The sequence below is a fragment of the Chanodichthys erythropterus genome, chromosome 14 (assembly GCF_024489055.1).
Source record: "Chanodichthys erythropterus isolate Z2021 chromosome 14, ASM2448905v1, whole genome shotgun sequence".
Classification (NCBI taxonomy): domain Eukaryota; kingdom Metazoa; phylum Chordata; class Actinopteri; order Cypriniformes; family Xenocyprididae; genus Chanodichthys; species Chanodichthys erythropterus.
In genome coordinates this window covers 43,809,728-43,816,838 of record NC_090234.1, presented here as the reverse complement: position 1 = coordinate 43,816,838, position 7,111 = coordinate 43,809,728, and positions in this window count along the sequence as shown.

Genomic DNA, 7,111 nt, shown 5'->3' with positions numbered 1-7,111 from the left:
TTAGGCAAGTCAGTATTTTCACCCCCGAAAAAAGGTTTTAAGCCAGTTATTTATATCTTTTGCTGTAGTGTGTCAATAGGAAATATCCGTTCACATTTCCAAACATTCATTTTGCCACTAATTGTAATAATCCAGTGAGATTTTTGAATACACAAGAAGTCTGACAATAGCCGGTGCTCCACACAGTGATCTGATCTCACCATCATCGAGTCTGTCTGTGATTACATGAAGAAACAGATGAAACTGAGACAAAGTAAATCCAGGAGAACTGTGGCCGTGTCTCGAGATGCTTGAAGAAACCTGCCTGCAAAGATACAGTACTGTAAAGAGTTTTAGGCACTTGTGTAAAAATTGCTGTAAAGTGAGGATGTTTTTAAAAATACTGTTATAAATAGATTTTATTTATCAATTAACTTATATTAACTAAATCAAAACAATATTTTGTGTGACCACCCTTTTCATTTAAAACAGCTCTTGTCCAGGTACACATACACTACTCGCATACTTCCCTACAATATAGTAGGCAAAAAACTGTAGCCTATGTGACAAAAGTAGTCCCTGCAAACAACACTGCACTGGGCCTTTACGAGCCCACTTAGCGGGCTGCCAGCGTAGGGCCCCTGAGAATTTTCTCATTGGCAAAACGTTGGCCCCTTAGCACTGGCCCTGCACGGGCACTGCACTATTAATCTACAACAATAAATCTGGCAGCACAGGGTGCCACACGCTTATCATTAATGAAAATAACAGTTAATGATCATTAAAGAAATAAATGGTTAATGACTGGCAGGAACATCTGCCATTGGAAGGGCCTGAAAACCATCACCAGTTACAAGACCCCATCCCCCTGCACTGTGGAGAACCAACATTTGGCCAGCGAGCTCAATACATTTTACTGCAGGTTTGAAAAGCCTGGTCTCACACCCCACACCCACTCTGACAGGCTCACCACACAGCCATCAACACCCTCCTCCCTCCTGCTTCTCAACCTGCACTTCAGATCAGTGAGAGGGATGTATGCAGAGTCTTCAGGAAACAGAAAATAAGGAAAGCCAAAGGTCCAGACAGTGTTTCACTAGCCTGTCTCAAAGCCTGTGCTGTCCAGCTGTCATCCATCTTCACACTGATCTTCAACAGAGCTGTGTGAAGTCCCCTCCTGCTTCAAACGCTCCACCATCATCCATGTACCCAAGAAACCAAAAATCACAGGACTAAATGACTACAGACCTGTTGATTTGACGTCTATGGTCATGAAGTAATTTGAGAGACTGGACATCACTGGACCCCTGCTGGACCCCCTGCAGTTTGCTTATTGAGCAAACAGGTCTGTGGATGATGCAGTCAATATGGGACTGCATTATATCCTACAACATCTGGACGAACCAGGAACTTATGCAAGGATCCTGTTTGTGGATTTCAGTTCGGCTTTCAACACCATAATCCCAGATACCCTCCTGAATAAACTGACCCAGCTCTCTGTACCCACCTCCATCAGCTTCCTGACAGGCAGGCAGCAGCTAGTGAGGCTGGGAAAACTCACATCCAGGAACCTCACCATCAGCACTGGAGCTCCTCAGGGTTGTGTGCTCTCCCCACTGCTCTTCTCCCTCTACACCAATGACTGCACCTCTAAAGACCCCTCTGTCAAGCTCCTGAAGTTCGCAGACGAAACCACAGTCATCGACCTCATCCGGGACAGAGACAAGTCTGCTTACAGACTGGAGGTTGAACAGCTGTCTGTCTGGTGCAGTCTTAACAACCTGGAGCTCAACACGCTTAAGACAGTGGAGATGATCGTGGACTTCAGGAGAAACCCCCCTGCACTTCCCCCACTCAGCATCAAAAACAGCACTGTGGAGGCAGTGGAGTCATTCAGGTTCCTGGGCACCACCATCTCTCAGGACCTGAAGTGGGACAAGTACATTGACACCACTGCGAAAAAGTCTCAGCAGAGACTGTACTTCCTTCACCAGCTGAGGAAGATCAACCTGCCACTGGTGCTGCTGACACAGTTTTACTCAGCTGTTATTGAGTCAGTTCTGTGCACTTCTATAACTGTTTGGTTTTGGTCAGCCAGCAAATCAGATATAAGAAGACTGCAACGGATTGTTAGGACAGCTGAAAGGATAATTGGTGTGCACCTGCCCGACCTTCAGGACTTGTACAACGCCAGAGTGAAGAAACGGGCAGGTAACATCATCACAGACCCCTCTAACCCTGGACACAAGCTGTTTGCACTTCTGCCCTCAGGCAGACGTTACAGATCTCTGTGCACTAGAACATCTAGGCATAAGAACAGTTTTTCTCCAAGGCTATCTCCAGAATATATATATATATATATATATATATATATATATATATATATATATATATATATATATATATATATATATATATATATATATATATATATATATTCATCCTGCTGAATCTGAACCACAACAAATTCCTTGTGTGTTTGTGCACACCTGGAGAATAAAGCTCATTCTGATTCTGATTAAATAATTCCTAAATAATACTCTGTAAAATGTAAATCTCTTTGAATCTGACCACTACATGATGACTGAATCATCAATAAGTAATCAATTTCAACTAACCAGAATTTCTCTTGTAATTATTGATAAAACAAATGTGCTTCTATAACACACAGTTACAGCAGCCAGAGAAACATTAAAGTTAAGAAGTCAAGGGTCAAGAGTCCAACTAAAGCTAACACTCACCTCCATAATGGTGACTTTAATTTAAAATGTACTATTTTCAATAAAAAAATCAACATCTACAAGTTTTTTATGAAAGAAATAGTCAAACTGGATTGTAATAAGTAAAGATGCTGAGATCTAGACAGATCTGTTAGCATTTAATGTTCTGCTGCTGGTCATATGACAGTGATTTTAGCTTATTAAATAAGGAGATTTTACTTTACTGCCAAGTCAATAGACCGTTTTATCATCCAACTGTTTTGTTATTGTATTAATTTTTATCATTTTAAATACATTTGTATGTCATTTTAGAAAACAGAAAAAGCTGTATAAAAATACAGCCAAACAGAGCATGGGAAAAGAAAGAGGGCTGCGAAACCTGCAAAGGTACAACAGGTGCTCTGGGCCCGAACGGGCTGGCCCACACTGTGTGGGCTGCTCACGGAGAGCCCGCAGTGAGCCCAAAGCTGTGGGCCTCGCCTGGGCAAGCCCGCATTGGGCCTGTTTAGTTTTGGCGTGGGCTGGCCCTAGCCCACTGTGCCCGCAAAAAACCAGCATGGGCCCCGCAGGGGCATGTCCGAATTCACAGTACTCATAAAAGAGTAGGCAAATAGGACATTTTACTATCCCATGAGGCCATGAGAGTGAATTAGAGAATGGCAGTGAAGTGATTAGTAATAAATAAAAAAAATTGAGAATAAATACAATTTTAAATTTAAATAGACTTCAGCTTTAAAATGAGACTTTACCATCTCAGTTACACCACTTAGATATTTTAATTTAATCCTCACAAAATCTAAAAATGATTTTTTAATTTAGGGATTGAAAACATGTTTGAAAAGGTGTATTTTATTAATTAGTTGAAGGTGTTTTTAAAAACGTAATAGATCACAGCAAAAAAACTTTGCGTCATTGAACATTATACAGAAACCACTGGTATGCTTTAAAGGTAACCTGATACGTGTAATCAGGTCTTGCCTGGTACTGCCTAAAAACTGTTTATTTTAATGCTGTTTCCACATTTAAATACACAAAAGTTCTCCTTGACAACAGCTGATAGTTGATTTTCATTTTCTACCAACCTAACAAACAAAACCATGATTAATTTCTAAACATCAGAATACACTGCATTGGATACTATATCTGTTTATATACCACCAAAGTCTCCACCCAATTAATGTCATTCTTGCCGGTGTAGTGTACTGTTCAACTAGATCAGATCTACACGGTCTCCATATGAAAATAAAACATTAGACTTGCCAGTTTGACCCCTAGCGAGTGCTTGCGTGGGTGTGCCGAATGACGCATAAAAGAGGTCGATTTGTTTAGATTTGACTGATTTTGGGCAACTATCTCCCTGAAACGAGTTCAGATCCTTCTAGGACAAAAGTACCTTTTTATTTCAAGTTTATTCAACCTTTACTTTATGTATTTTAAGATAAGATTTGCAGACAGTATAGTTAATTTTTGTTGCACTGCTGAAAGATATATATGGCCATTATTGTGCTATACTTTAGGGTTATATTAAATTAATGGTGGCTGTTCAGTGGAAAAATATTGTTTTCTTTGTACAGTAGAGTTGGACCATTTCGGTCTTTAGAGACCTTCTCTGGTAGAATACCACAATTGCTTGAAATTGGGTTTTACGCAATAGCTAGCAATACTCAGACTCAGTGTTGTGAAAGAGGCCTGACTGTCTGCTGGTCAAAGGCCTCCCCTTGGCTCCTGAACTGATTACACTATGAATAAACTGGGATACTGTTGGGATTTTAGATGCATCATTGAGGATTTTACTGAGACAGAAGACCACAGCATGGTCAGGGCTTTGTCCTGTGCAACTTCTAAATTAAGTCACTGAGTTTATTTGGTGGAATGTTTTCGGAAAACCGTAGAGACCTCTGTTTTTGGGTTCAAGTTAGTATGTGTATTATTTTCATCTCAGCTACAACAATCGTAGCAACCTACGTGTTTTGGAGCAATATTTATTTATGATAATCTACACACATATTCTAAAGTCATATAGAGAACAATGTGTTCCAGAAAGAAAAAGTTCACTGCTGTCCAAAAGTTTGGGATATTTTTTTAAAGAAATTTGTTCAGCAAGGACAAATAAAATCAAAAATAATAGAAAGCATGTTTACAATGTTACACAAGATTTACTTTCTATTCATCAACGAATCCTAAAAAAAAATGTATCTTGGTTTCCACAAAAATATAAAGCAGCACGACTGTTTTCAACTTTCATAATAATGTTTCTTGAGCAGCAAATCAGCATATTAGAATGATTTCTAAAGGATCATGTGACACTGAAGACTGGAGTAATGATGCTAAAAATTCAGCTTTGCATCACAGGAATAAATTAGTCTACATTTAAAAATGTATCCAAATAGAAAACCTTAGAAAGCACCTCTAATACAGAAAAGAAGAAACTGGTCTAGTTTTGGCACTAAATTATTACACTGACTGAAAAATGAATATAACGCATGCATTTTTAATCACAAAGTGGTATGCATTTGTTAAAACCGAATTGCTTAAATGAGTGCAGAAATGTCCTCAACAAATGAATAATCATGGCTCATTCCTTTTGAATGAATTTTCCCTGACATTCTTCCATGACCTGGATGTTATTTTCCCAAACAAAACAAATATTCTCCGACACATCATCCACCAAAATCACAGACGGCCACTCTTCTGTTGTTGCTTCATCTTCAGCTTTGTTGTGGCCTTTAATTAAGTGGCAAGCAGTTTGTTCTGCCCCCAAAAGAGTTGCCACAGAACAGCGTGTTGGTGGTTTTCAGCATGGGGTGCCTCTCCATGGGTGGGAGGAGTGAATGTCGCCTCAAATCTAGTGGCAGAGGAGGTCAGACAAGTTCGAGTGACATGCAGGCCTGGGGCAGAGGAAGTTCATCGGGGCATGGTGTGGCTCAGATCTTGTGTTACCCGTGAGAAGCCAGAGAGAGTCGGAGGAGGATGTTTTTTCCAGAGTGGGCTGTCAGAACGCCAATCTGTGGGTATTAGCAGAGAGTTTGTAAGCAAGCAGAGCAATTGCTTTTGCTATAGTTTTGGGTTTTGTGCCAGTGCCAGACCAGAGAAAGCAAATATTTTGCTAGTCTTGCAGCTGTGCAGGTTCCATGTAGAGTGACTTAAGGTTGGAAAAGGGCCAAGCCTCAGCGGGGAAACGGTCAAGATAAAAAACGCTCCAGCAAAACAATATTGGCCATAATTAGAGTGTTAAATCACATGGGCTGTGAGGACTATGAGTGGCGTCAGCGCCCTGGTCTATCTCTCTCTTAAGGTCCTGTCAGGACAGAAGAACATCATCGTAGTGGAGTACAGAGGACTCATCGCTACTCAGTCTTTCCTCAAGCTGTTTCATGACAGTTAGGCCAACATGGTGACAGATTTCCGACCAGTATGCTGTATTTTGGCTTCACACCCTCATGACGGCTTAAACATTTGGAATATAATCTGTCATATCATCACTGTTGATGCTGCTTCCTAGAGTTTTCATCGTCAACTACTTTGGCAGTTTTATTGCTTAGAGGTTGTTCTTTCATAGTTCAGGAGACTTAATGCAGTTCTAAGTCATGTCTTATTTAAGTATGATCTTTTGTCTCAGATGTCTTTTCTAAAATGTCTTAATAAACACAGTCAAAACAACTTGAAATACAGTACAGTAAGAGAGCTATACAGCTTGGTTTTATAAGGTGTTTGGGCACTGGTCAAGACATACAACCATCAAAGGCTGGTTTACACTCATTTCCAGCAGGAAGTAAAGTATATTTAGATAAATTACTTTTGGAGAAAAAACGATCTAAACCATGAAAATGAAAGCCCGTAGACTGATTTTTATGTGAATAACTTTTTGTTGTGAAAATGAAAAGGATGTGACATTTATTCAATGACAGTGTTCAATAACACATGAAACTACATTGTAATGCAATGTTCAGGATAATGCAGAAAGAACCATTCTGCACTATAATGCCAATGTGTCATTCAAAGAAAAAGGATTAATTCAAACTATAGTCTCATATAGTCAGATCCATATAGTCTATAAGATATGTCCCATTTCAAAGGCTGCATCCTTCGAAAGCTGCATTCATAGTGGCACAACGAAAGCTGTCCCAATTCCAAAGGTCCTTCGAATGCGACCTGCTTCGTTTCCCGGGCCGTGAAGGATAGAGCAGATGAATCCTTTGCAGCCTGGCGTATCCACTGTGGTGGATTCACTGTGATCCACTGACAATTTTTTTAATAGAAAATGCTGGATTACACTTTTAAATGTAAGTAGGACTTCCTAGACCTGTGACTTCTCATGATTTTGATGACTCCAGCCTGAGTGTGTTTTTCTGGCAAGACTCAACGTGAAGATGAAAGTGTGCCTGCCCGGAGATGGAGCTCGAGTGACATTC